Genomic DNA, 13,049 nt, shown 5'->3' with positions numbered 1-13,049 from the left:
AGAATACATGTAAAAACAGACAGCAGAGGAGGAGAAAATTAAACAAATGTGGAAAAAAAAGTGATAGATATAGAAACAAGCAGGTACAAGATCTATAACCAGAAAAGCTACATTGTGCACCTACAACTACTACTGCTACTACAACCACAACTACTAGTAAATACTACTATTAGTACATTACTTCTACTCGTACAACTAAATATTGCTACTACCACTAGTATTACTAAAATATGGCCTCCAAGACCGAGATAAGACAAAGTCCAAGCTCCTTCAAGACCAAAACAAGACCGAGTCCAAGCGTCTTCAAGACCGAGGCAAGACCAAGTTCAAGCGCCTCCAAGACCGAGACAAAACCGAGTCCATGCGTCTTCAAGACTGAGACAAGACCGAGTCCAAGGGCCTTCAAGACTGAGACAAGACCGAGTCCAAGGGCCTTCAAGACTGAGACAAGACCAAGTCCGAGCGCCTTCAAAACCAAGACAAGACCGAGTTCAAGCACCTTCAAGACCGAGACGAGACCAAAACCAACCGCCTTCAAGACTGAGGCAAGACTGAGTCCAAGCACCTTCAAGACCAAGACAAGACCGAGTTCAAGCATCTTCAAGACCGAGGCAATATCAAGTCCAAGCGCCTTCAAGACCGTGGCAAGACCGAGTTCAAGTGCCTTTACTCGACTCAGTGTAATTGTGCTCACAAGCAGCACAGTACTACTGATGATTAGTACTGCTTAGAGTAAATGAATTCAGTATACTCAAGTGAAAGTATTCAACTGCTATTATTACTATACAGATAGAGAGAAGAAACTGGCTCACATCAGATTGATATTTGCAGCCTTCTGCATTGAGGTCTACATATTTTCAATCTTAAGGTCATGAGGACGAGATCGCGGATACAAGTGGTCGACATGAGTTTCCTCTGCAGGGTGGCTGGGCGCTCCCTTAGAGATAAGGTGAGGAGCTCAGACACATGGGAGGAGCTTGGAGTAGAGCCGCTGCTCCTTCACGTCGAGATGAGCAACTGAGGTGGCTTGGGCGTCTGTTCTGGATGCCTCTGGACGCCTCCTTGGATAGGTGTCCCTGGAAGGAGGCCCCGGGGAAGACCCAGGACACGATGGAGGGACTATGTCTCTGGGCTGGCCTGCGAACGCCTTGGTGTCCCCTTGGAGGAGCTGGAAGAAATGTCCAGGGTGAAGAAAGTCTGAGAATCCTTGCTTAGACTGCTGCCCCTGCAACCCGGCCCCAGATAAGCGGAATAAAATGGATAAATGAACATGTTCAATCTGAAATGGCTCTTACTGAAAGCGAATGGAAAATGCAGAATGTCATGACGACTTTTGAACGAATGAATGATGAACAAATGAATGAATTAATGATAAACGAACTATTGGTGGTTTTCAGATACTAAAACGTGATGATGTCATACTTCAAGATGGGGGGCAAGCTCCAGATTTCCCTTTACCCCAAAAAAAGAGCCAAAAAGTTTATTCACAAATCGTTAATGTCATATTTTCTTTCGGTGACCAGACCCATTAATATTCAGTGTTACAATAAAAACCTACATTTTAACTGTATTTACTTTAGCTCCCCTCATCTGTATTAAATCATATTGGCCTATATAAAGCTGTGATGTCAGCAATTTCAACTCGATCGGTGTAAGTGCCGCAACAACAGAACGAGACGAAAATCAAACTTTTGTCACATCCGGTTGAAGAAAGAAAAGCACAGGCAACTTCTTTGTCCACAAATGCACAAAGGCTCTGCACTTCTGCCCATTTTTCAAACTAAATAGTCTGTAGAGATGCTAAAATTCGCTGAACTATTTCGTTCCAGTCATAGGACCAAGGTAGAGGATCCACCACTAGAAAAGTTGCAGAGTGCACCTTTAATACTGTAACTACAACAACAGTACTACTATTACTACAGATTCTAAACTACTAATACTACTACAGATCAACAGAGGGATTATAAAAGAGGGAAAGAGAGCATGATAAATGTAAAAACAAGTGCAGATTGTTCCAGTGGCTTGTTCGGAGGCGATGGGAGGTCATGGGGGACATTAGACACATTTTTGAATAGGATGTTGCCCTAAAGGTTCATATCAAGCAATCAGAGTGAAATAAAAGCTAAACTGAAGTCTCTTTGTGTCTGAGAGCTGAGCCCGTGTTTTATTTAATAATTATCACCAGGACTTTTGGCAGAAACATTTGACTGTACCCCCCTAAGGCCCAAAATTGTCAAAATAGACTCCACTCATTCAGATACGAACAAGAGACTTTTTATTTTTTTTACAAGATAATTGTCTGGGGGAAAACTGTTTTATATTTTATCACCAACAATTTTAGTATTAGTTATTTATTTGAACAAAATGAGTTAAAGAGGGGTATTTTACTTCTTTGGGGTAATACATAACACATTAAGATCATCATGTTACTTTTTATTGATTTGTATTCAATGAAAACAATATATTAACTGTTTTCACTCGTTTTTGCTCTCCTCGCTAAGTCACTCTCCCTTCAGAGCGCGTGTGTGTATCAGTTTTGTATCATGTTTTTGTATATTTATGGAGAATTGCCGTCTGGGAGCATGGGTGATGTTGGATTATGGGAAGAGAATTGTGCAGAATTTTACATCTAACCGTAAAAAGGGTTTGAATATGGCCCGGGAGAGATCGCTAAATTACTCAGACATGCATGGATGACATCTAAAAACTCTTTAGGCATGTTTTTGATGAGGGAACAACATTATAACATGATAGAAAGCTAAAAAGGAGATATTATTGCTTTGCCTAGAATGTTCCATGGTATGACATTAAACATATCTATCTAGCATTTATTCATTACAGGTATTTCTATTATTCAAAAATACAATCATTCCTTCTGTGAAAAGCTGCGACACTCCACAGATCTGAAAGGTAATGTAGTGTAGTGCTGTAATGTATACTGCGGAACATTCTAGTCTAGGGGTGTAACGGTACAAAAAACACGGTTCGGTACGTCCCTCGGTTTTGAGGTTGGTACGTATGTATGTGTACATGTAGTATGGGAACAAAGTGCAAAAAACATTTACATGTTGTTTATTTGTGTTTATTAAATCAACACAGTCTGTTTTAACATTATACAAATGGGAAAATGAAATAAATACAAAGTGCTGCTTGGTAATACTAATATGTTAAATAAAATATTCTCAAATAAGCAACAAATGTATGAAATATTATAAAAAATTAATTCCTTGTAAACAGTAAAATTAACTTTTCAAAAATTAAAGCGCAGCATGAAGTTTTACTCAATCATCATATTTTTGGCCAGAAAAACCAACTTGTTTTTTGGGGGGGCAGGGATTCCGAACCGATGAAAGGCGAAAGTGAGGAACAGGGTGCGACGACTACAGTTTTGTGAGGATTCACGTGGTTTGGAGGGGCGTAGTCAAGGAGTGGGACAATTATTGTCAAGGCAGCCGCCCTAACTATAAAGCAATGCAGGAAACACTGCCCAATCACAGAGTCCGATCATGAATATTAAAGAGCCTCGCCTTCGTGTAGCTGCACATGTAGTGGCGGAATGTAAACACACACTGATTGCGCGAACTCAATCGTGCACAGTCCTGCACCGAAGCGAACGTCCTGTACTGAAACGGTTTGGCATGAATACATGTACCGTTACACCCCTATTCTAAACAAAGCAATAACATCTCCATAGAGGCAAACATGTGGCAGACCCTCCATTAGAAATGTTACGCAATGCAGTTTTAATGACAGAAAAGCGTTCTTGTTTACACGTGTTTCTTGAATGTTGTTGTAATTCTCGGGTGCAGATGGAATGAGGGGCCTATAAAATTACAGGATCATTTTTCTCGACCGTAAAACGCTGGAGTCCAATCAGTGTGTGGTGACAAACACTGTATTTATGTCAATGCAAAAGTCTGAGGCCCTGTTTACTCCGTCTGCAGGATCAGGAAGCACAGAGAGCAGAGTAAACGAGGAATGTACAACGTATAAGATCATGAGAACTGTGCTCCTGTCAGGACATGAGTCTGTCTGTGACGCACTAACCCAAGTCGACGAGCGAAAATATGTTTGCCACCAGAATCGTTTTGTATTCTATAATTTCTAGGGGTGGGACGAGACACAATTTCCACAAGATGAAACGGGACACGAGATCAGGTCCACAACAACGAAACCAGACGTGATTTTGAAATAATTTGTGATAAAATATTTGTGCGATTCTGTTTGCATTTTTGCGCCTAAAACTTTCCGATTTTATACTTTTGTTTTAGTAGTAGAAGACCTTCTTTTTGGAAGCACAGATCCACAAGAGATGTCAATTACCAGCCCTTAAACTAAATGGAAACTAATCTCACGGGATCAGTTTCCTCATGTGTGCACTCACGAGATCTTGTGGCACGAGATCTTTCCCATCCCAATAGTTTCTGGAAATTTATTCAGGTAAAAGCAGCATTGGGCGGATCGATAAACTCATCCATGAAACTGGTCACATGATCTGCTGTGAGCTGGAGACATTTGTCACGGTGAGAGACAAGAGGACACTGGACAAACTGCTCACTCCTGCTCACCCACTGCACCAGATTATAGAGGGACAGAGGAGATAATACTCCCTACAACTGTACAGCAACTCACCCACGGCACCAGACTATAGAGGGACAGATAATACTCCCTACAACTGTGCAACAATTTACCTTTATGTAAAAGAAAACACTCCCTACAATTGTACAACAACTCACCCTTATGTAACATATAATACTCCCTACAACTGTATAGCACCTCACCTTTATGTAACAGATAATGCTCCCTACAACTGTACAACAACAAATTTTTATGTAACAGATAATACTCCCTACAACTGTACAACAACTCACCCTTAAGAAACAGATAATACTCCCTACAACTGTACAACTCATCTTTATGTAACAGATAATAATCCCTACAACTGTACAACTCATTTTTATGTAACAGATAATACTCCCTACAACTGTACAACAACCAACCTTTATGCAACAGGTAATACTCCCTACAACTGTACAACAACTCACCTTTATGTAACAGATAATGCTCCCTACAACTGTACAACAACTAATTTTTATGTAACAGATAATACTCCCTACAACTGTACAACAACTCACCCTTAAGAAACAGATAATACTCCCTACAACTGTACAACAACTACTACTCCTCCTACTACTACCACCTACTACCACGACTACTACTACTACTCCTTCTACTACTACTACCACCTACTACTACTACTACTCCTACTACTACCATGACCTACTCCTACTACTACTACTACCACTACCACCAACTACTCCTACTCCTACTACTACCACTACCACCTACTACTAGTACCACCACCTACTACTACCTACTTCAACTACTACTTTACTACTTCTACTTTACTACTACTACTTCCACCACCTACTCCCACTCCCACCTACTACTACTCTTACTACTACTACTACTACTACTACCACCATCTACTCCTACTACTACTCCTACTACTACTACCACCAACTACGACTACTTTATACTATTACTACTACTACTACCACTACCACCACCTACTCCTACTCCTACTACTACCACTACCGCCTACTACTAGTACCACCACCTACTACTACTACTACTACTACCTACTACAACTACTACTTTACTACTACTACTTCCACCACCTACTCCCACTCCCACCTACTACTACACTTACTACTACTAATACCAGCTACTACTACTACTACTACTACCACCTACTCCTACCACTACTCCTACTACTACTACCACCAACTACGACTCCTTATACTATTACTACTACTTCTAGGTTAAATTTGCGGCTCATGTTTTAATATCAGGACTCTGTGTCATGTGAACTGAAACTAATACAAGAATCACTTTTCAGAACATGTTTGTGCAGATCTAAACTACAGGGTAAGCAGTTTTTATGCAGCGTAAGACCGGAGATTTTGCTGTTTGTGTGCCTTTGTGTTTTGCAAACTTCAGTCTTTCAAATCAAGAAGGAATCTCCATACTCCATACAGTTTCACAAGAATCATTTGGATAATTTCAGCCCTGGAATTCCCAATCTCCACTGAACTAAAAATTAAAAGGCGCTGTTAACTTGAAAACAACCGCTTCATGACATCACGAGGTTCAATGGATCATTTTGGGCTTCGGGGGATGCAGACGGACTAATAACGCAAACGTGTTCTGTGTCTGTTGTGTTGACTCAGCAGAAGTTTTACAGTGAGTCCGGTGAGAGGAAGCAAAGCGTTAGATTTGACCTAGTTGTTGCTGTGTGCCAAGTCTGGAGCACAGAGAGGCATTTTGGGAAACCTGAGAGGAGAGAGTTGCAGGGGGTGAGACGGGAGAGGGAGGCGGGGCTAGACGGGGGTAAATAGGGGGTACACGGGGGGTAGACGGGGGGTACAGGGGGAGTTATGAGAGGAATGGCGAGTGTCTAAAAGCAGAGCGTGTGCGTGCGTCTCGGCCTGAGGACTGGAGGAGGCTGCTCTTCCTGTTCCTCTTGGCACAGCTCGGTTTCCTCCCGTGTCACATGGATGGAATACTCAGACTCCGGGCCAGACGCTGATACAGAAACACCGTCTGTGTGTGAGTGTGTGTGAAAACAGGTGTGTGTTTGTGGGTTTTTTTTTCCAAGTTTTCAGACAATCTTGAAGCTTTTTTTGAAAGTGTTTACTAATGTGTGCAGTGTGTCTCCATGGCAACTGCTGAACGTTCGACCATAGATACACATTAGGGCTGCTCGATTATGGAAAAAAATCATTATCACCATTATTTTGGTCAATATTGAAATCACAATTATTAGTTTTAGTTACACAATGCATTTATACAGCATTTCTGTCTCAAAAAAAAAAAAAAAAAAAAACACTTGATAATTAATGCAAAACTTTCAAACTGAAAATAAATTCAGGCTACAAATATGAACCTTAGAGCAGTTTTGCGATGTATAAAACATAAAATGAATAAAATATACTTTCAACATGAAATAAGGCATAGAAAAACATAAATGTATCCAAAATAACTATATATCTAGCGGTTTTACAATCTCTAAATTAAAAAAAATAAAATAATGAATATAAAAAATACCCCAAAATAAACTTTGCTAAGCTTTACGTTTGGAGATCGTTTCACACACAAATCAAAATCACAATAAAAATTCAATTAACTGCACAGAACTCTCCCAGTGTAATATCAATGCAGAGGTATCAGTTGTAGATTTCTGGATCTGTTTTTAGGTCCTATAGTGTATTGTTTCCCAAAGACTGGGTTGCAACCTACAGGTGGGTCACAAGAGATTTTTTGGGGGGGTCGCATTGTCACGATCTGCATGTAGGTCTACAGTATACAGTTCTGACACTGATATTCATGCTGCACTCTCCTCCTGCACCCGGACTGCAACGTGCTACAAAAACACAGACAGGCCCACCTATCTCATTAGAAATGTTGAAATATTAAGACATGTTTTGTATAATTTCTAATCTTTTTGTCATTATTTTATTGATGATTTTGTTCCAATATTGCTGGTTCAATTGAATGTTGAAAAGAAAAACAACTAAGCGACATATAATATCTAAACAGGTGACTTATGGAGACTTTTATCACTGGTTCAATTACTGTTTTTCATTGTTAAAAGAGAGACACGATCACAATAAAATACCTTCATTAATGTTTAATAATGGTCAAATCCACTTTTATTTTGTGATTTACGAATAATGTCTGTGGATTTGGGTTGCAAAGGTTTGTAACTTTTAAAATATGGGCCCCGAAAAAAGAAAAAAAACTAAACAAAACACTGATTTAGTGAATGCTGAATTATGTCCATGCAGATGTTTTTGCTTTTCCTAGAATATAAACAGCAAAATATGCAGCTAGTTAGTTAGTTCTGTGTCTGGGTCGTGACATAACTTGGAAGAACACTGTATTTTTTCCATGATTATTATTTTTTTTAATGTAGATATCACAGTAAACCACTCAATTTCCAACATTTTCTGCAGACTGATTTATCTGAAGTACTCAAGAATGCCCGAGGTAGAATTTGAGGTTAATTTAGTTGCATTTTTGTTGTCAAGCAGCCACACATCTTTACTGAATATGTTGGAAGAATGTTTTTGTGCGATGTAAAGAATGTACGGTAACATTGCATTTGAACAGTGCAGATCTCCAGCGCCAGACACAGATAAGACAGACGAGATCGTAGGAGGAAAACCATGCATTTTCCAGGATTTTTACTATTTATGGAAACCTTGCTGTCGGCCGCGTCACATTTCTCTCATTCCTACAGTCTCCATACATCCTCACTTCCTCTCTCCTCGTTTCCTTTCCTTCACGTGTCTGACAGGGACCATCTGCCCCGGCCTCTGTCTCTCCTTTTGTTTGATTCTAATGTAAATATGAGCGGTGATATGTGTAGTCTGCTGCCGTTTCTCAGTCTGCTGAACTAAAGAGCTGTCTTCACCTGGGTTTAATGGACTCATATTTGTGGATTATGACAGAAGATCACCTATAGACTGTATAGGGCTTTGTGCATTAGAGGTGAGATTTAAGATGCACATGACGGGCTGACAATAATAAAACAGACACTTTCTTTTACTTTTGTGGTTAAAAAAACATAATGGTGTTTTGTTTATATTAAAGGGCCCAAATTTCGCTATTTTCTGATCTTGTTTATTCGTCACAAACAAACCTGGAGTTGTGTTTTGTTTCATTCACACACGTTTAACGCACAAACTCTGCATATTTACTACAAAAAGTGCTCCAACGGTGTGAAGAGTTATCCAGGCTAGCGTCACCTAGTGCCTCTGCTCAATTTCATTTCTCTCCAGCGACTAGGTCAAGAATCGGAATACACTAGAACTCCCAAAGTGCGAGTCCCGGCACCGGCCAATCAGTGAAGAGCTGAACCAACCCCAGTTGCTATTCTCCTTTGGACTTTCTTTGTCAAATACAAACTTTGCATTTTTTATTGCATCTTTAATTCGTAAGTTCATCTTGCAGAAACGACAATGATCGTTGACAGACATGTTCACGCTCTGCTTTGTTTGCTGTTGTGTCGGCAATTACTTGGACACCACTCAGCGTTCGGGCACATTTCATACTTCATGACCAAATAGCAGCGATTGGTTAAATAAAAAAAGTACCATCGCCTACCGTCGAGCGAACGAATCCTAATGCTGCGAGGTCAGAGTGATGAATCAGGCTAGTGAAGAGTCATTTCCACACCTAAATGTTTTCAAAACGAAGGATATGATTATTGACTTTTGAAAGAATGCGTCACATATATAAAGGGTCAGTCAGTTGAGTGTGTAGACTCCTATAAGTATCTTGAAACACTCTTTGATTCTAAATTGAGCTTTGACGATGATTGTACTGCTGTGTGTAAAAGAGGCCACAAGTGCCTTCATTGTCTGAGGAAGTTCTCCTTCTGCCGTGTAGATAGACCCATGATAACACTGTTCTATAAAACGTTTATGGAATCAGTTTGAACTCACTGGTCTTATGGGTTGGCTAGCCAGGCACGCGCCACCTAGTGCCTCCGGTTAATTTCATTTCTCTCCAGCGACCAGGTCAGGAATTGGAATACACTAGACGGTTTGCAAGATCTCCGGAAGTTGTAGACCACGCACCGGCCAATCAGTGCAGAGCCATGAAGCCATGACGTCAAACTCAAGCATCTGTCTGGGTCTTTTTTGTGGTTCAGCACAACAGTAAACAAAGCGTCGAGATGGATGTAGATGAAGCCATACATTCTGTGTTGGCAACGATTCTCGAGTTCGAGGATTTAAAGCTGGAACAAAGAGAATGTTTGTTGAATTTTATCAAGGGGAAAGACGTTATTGCCCTTCTTCCTACGGGATTTGGCGCATTACATACATCACGACCAAATAGCAGCGATTGGTTAAAATAAAAAAAAGTATCCTCCTACTGTCGAGCGAACGAATCCTAATGCTGCAAGATCAGACGGTTTCCACGAAGTGAAACCAACTGATGAATCGGGCAATGGTTTGGAAGCGTCTCTGCTAAAAACAAGAACTCCCTGAATCAGTTGGTTAAATGGGAGAGTCGGTGATTGTCCATCCTCAGAGCCGCCTGGACTCCCTGTACTCAAGACCCTAACAGCGGATGTCCCAGAGGATTCTAGGAGACGTGCAACAGCCACTAAACTCAGAGTTTCAGCTGCTTCTCTCTGGTCTGAGGTTTTTAGTCCCAAGATCTAGAACGAATCGTTTTAAAAGGAGCTTCGTTCCAGCTGCTGTTGTATTTATGAATAAATTGTAATCTGTTTACAGTATAAATCAATTTTAGTGCCCTGTCTTTGAAAAAATTGTGTGTTTTTATATATTTAATATTTATTGTGATCATAGCCAAGTGTGATGGATGAATTTAATTATTTATGGAGCAAAACCATTCTGCACTGAAGCCCTGTAACACTTTATTTTGTAACTGTGTTTTTATGTGTTTATTGTGTATAGTGTGATGAATAAAATGTGACATGCGGGACCTGCCTCTCAAATCTGCAAAACAAATTTACTTACAGGTATGAATAAAGCAACCTAACCTAACATAAATGTGTCCACACACCTTCACTAGAATTAATTTAATTATTTAAGTACTTAAATTTCCAATCTCTACTAAAAAGAAGATAAAAGTAGCTGTAAACATGAAAACATGGAACAGAGTATTTTGAGCTTTGGGGAGGCAGACAGATTAATGAGACAGTTTTACTCAAACAGGCATGTTTTTGAACATTCTAACATGACTAAAAGCTCATCACGAGAGTTAATTTTGTATAATAAAGGAGCTTTAAGGCAAATCTTCCATTCTGCTTTCTGAACAATATAACGTTGGTTTTATATTGTTATTTTTTATAGAGGCTTAACATGAATTCACTTCCCACAATTGCAGCTATAGATGCCCAGAAAGCAATTTGGCCAATTTAACCACCAATCATGCACTCAAAACATTACAATCACAGTGTCTTGCTCAAGAACACCACAACAGTTTGCACCGTATGTGGCCAGATAGAGTATAAAAAGACGACTAAATTGACTTATTTCAACAGCAGCTCCTAAAAAGTCCAATTCACTTTCTACAAATAGCCACATACAGGGACTGGAGTACGCACTATGTTTGAAGTGTTTTGCCTAGTGACACAACAACAGAAAGCTTTTGAATGAGGTTTGGAATTTGAACCACTAAAACCTTCTTTGAAAAAAAAAAAAAAAAAAACAGTACTGGCAGTACAGTGCAGCTGGCTCCTAATCACAAGATTTCTGTTGTGTCCCTGGGCAAGACAGTTCATTCATATTCATCATAACTGACAAAAAGTCATAATATTATTATATTCAGACAATATTATGTCAATTCCATCTGAAATGTGCAAAACACGTCTGGAAAACATGATGAGACTGAGCACTGCACAGTTGGGAACGGACTGTAAAATGAACACGAATAATACTGCTACAAAAATAGTATAAAAAGTAAAATAAGTACACAAAATACTACTCAAAGTACTGCGCTGTTATGAGTACTTACAAAGAAAGTGAAGCAAAGACCATGGGAATTCTAGCTTTTTAAATGTACCTATAATTACAATAAATGTTTGGAATTATACTTAAGTAAAAGTATAAATATTGCAAATGTACTCAATTACAGAAACATGGGTATTTGTTACTTTCCATTTTTTAGACAACATACTAATATTTTAATATTTTTGCAGGCGTCCAAAACAACTAATTGTGATTGATACTTTGCAATAACATCATGCTGGGACTGTTCCACACGTATCTCTATGGTGGAATATTCAGCTGTTACCATGGTGACAAAATGCAAGTTAAAAAAATAAAATAAAAAAAAAGATTTAAGATTGCCTGAAAGCTCGATATGGATTTAAACTTTTTAGGATTTCAGGGTTCAGGGTTCCCTTTTTTGTCTGTGACAAAATTTCAAAACTTTTCCATGACTTTTTCATGACCTAAAGTGAATTTTCCATGACTTTACGGCACCTACATTTGTAGAACTGATCAGACTTTTATGGCTAAATATGAAATGTTAACCTTTTCCACTCACCTTATGGTTTGGTTTTATAGTTTTTTAACATTCAAAATACTGTCAGTGCATTTATTGTCGTCTCTTTTAAACAAAAGGCACAGACATTCAAACATAAGAACTTACACTACCGATCAAAAGTTTTAGAACACCAAACTTTTTCCAGTTTTTTATTGTTTACTGCTGACCAAAACTTATTCTAAACTTTTGATTGATGAAAGTGTCCACCTTTGGCAGATATAACAGCTGAACACACGCGTGACTCATTCTTTTCACAATATAAATCAAATATTCTTCAGAAAGTTCTTCCCAAGTCTGTTGCAGAAGTTTCCATAAATGTGTGACACTTGTAGGTTGCTTCACTCTTCTGTCCAGTTCATCCCAAACCAGCTTGTTTAATTTTGGAGACTGGACTCTCCATGTTTTCAAGCTTTACTGTCTTGTTCTTTTTTCCTGAGGGAGTTTTGGCAGAGCTTGGACTTGTGTTTTGTATCTTTTATCATTTTTTTTTACCTCTGTCTGTTCAGTTCTTACCTTTGAACCAATTCAAGCTCTTCATTGGACTTGCACGACTTGAGTTGTAATAAATAACTGGAAAAATTAGGGTGCTCTAAAACTTTTGACCGGTAGTGTAACAGAACACTGTACCATATTTTCTGCACTATTAGGCGCTCTGGATTATAAGACATTAAATGGTCTATTTTCGAACTTTTTTCACAAATAAAACGTACCGGACTTTAAACGAAACACAACAGCTGGATGGGTGAGTGGGACTTTGTTTGTTCGTTCACGGTGACTCTGGGTTTGTTCAGTTGTGGCGTGTAGGGAGGGTGCTGTCTGGGACCGCTGGATTGTCGGCGTGTTCGCAGTGACTCAGTTGTTCAGTCGTGTCTAGAAGTGGCACATTGCGCTCGCTTTTTCGGGTCGTTCCTCCGTTCCGTTCCTCGTCGGCGTGGAGTGATGAGTGTCTGCGGGTGTTT

This window comes from Boleophthalmus pectinirostris, unplaced genomic scaffold (assembly GCF_026225935.1).
Source record: "Boleophthalmus pectinirostris isolate CB_2022bp ecotype Guang Dong unplaced genomic scaffold, ASM2622593v1 HiC_scaffold_21, whole genome shotgun sequence".
In the NCBI taxonomy this organism is placed as follows: domain Eukaryota; kingdom Metazoa; phylum Chordata; class Actinopteri; order Gobiiformes; family Gobiidae; genus Boleophthalmus; species Boleophthalmus pectinirostris.
The sequence above is the reverse complement of the archived record's forward strand: the minus strand, read 5'-3'. Positions refer to the sequence as shown.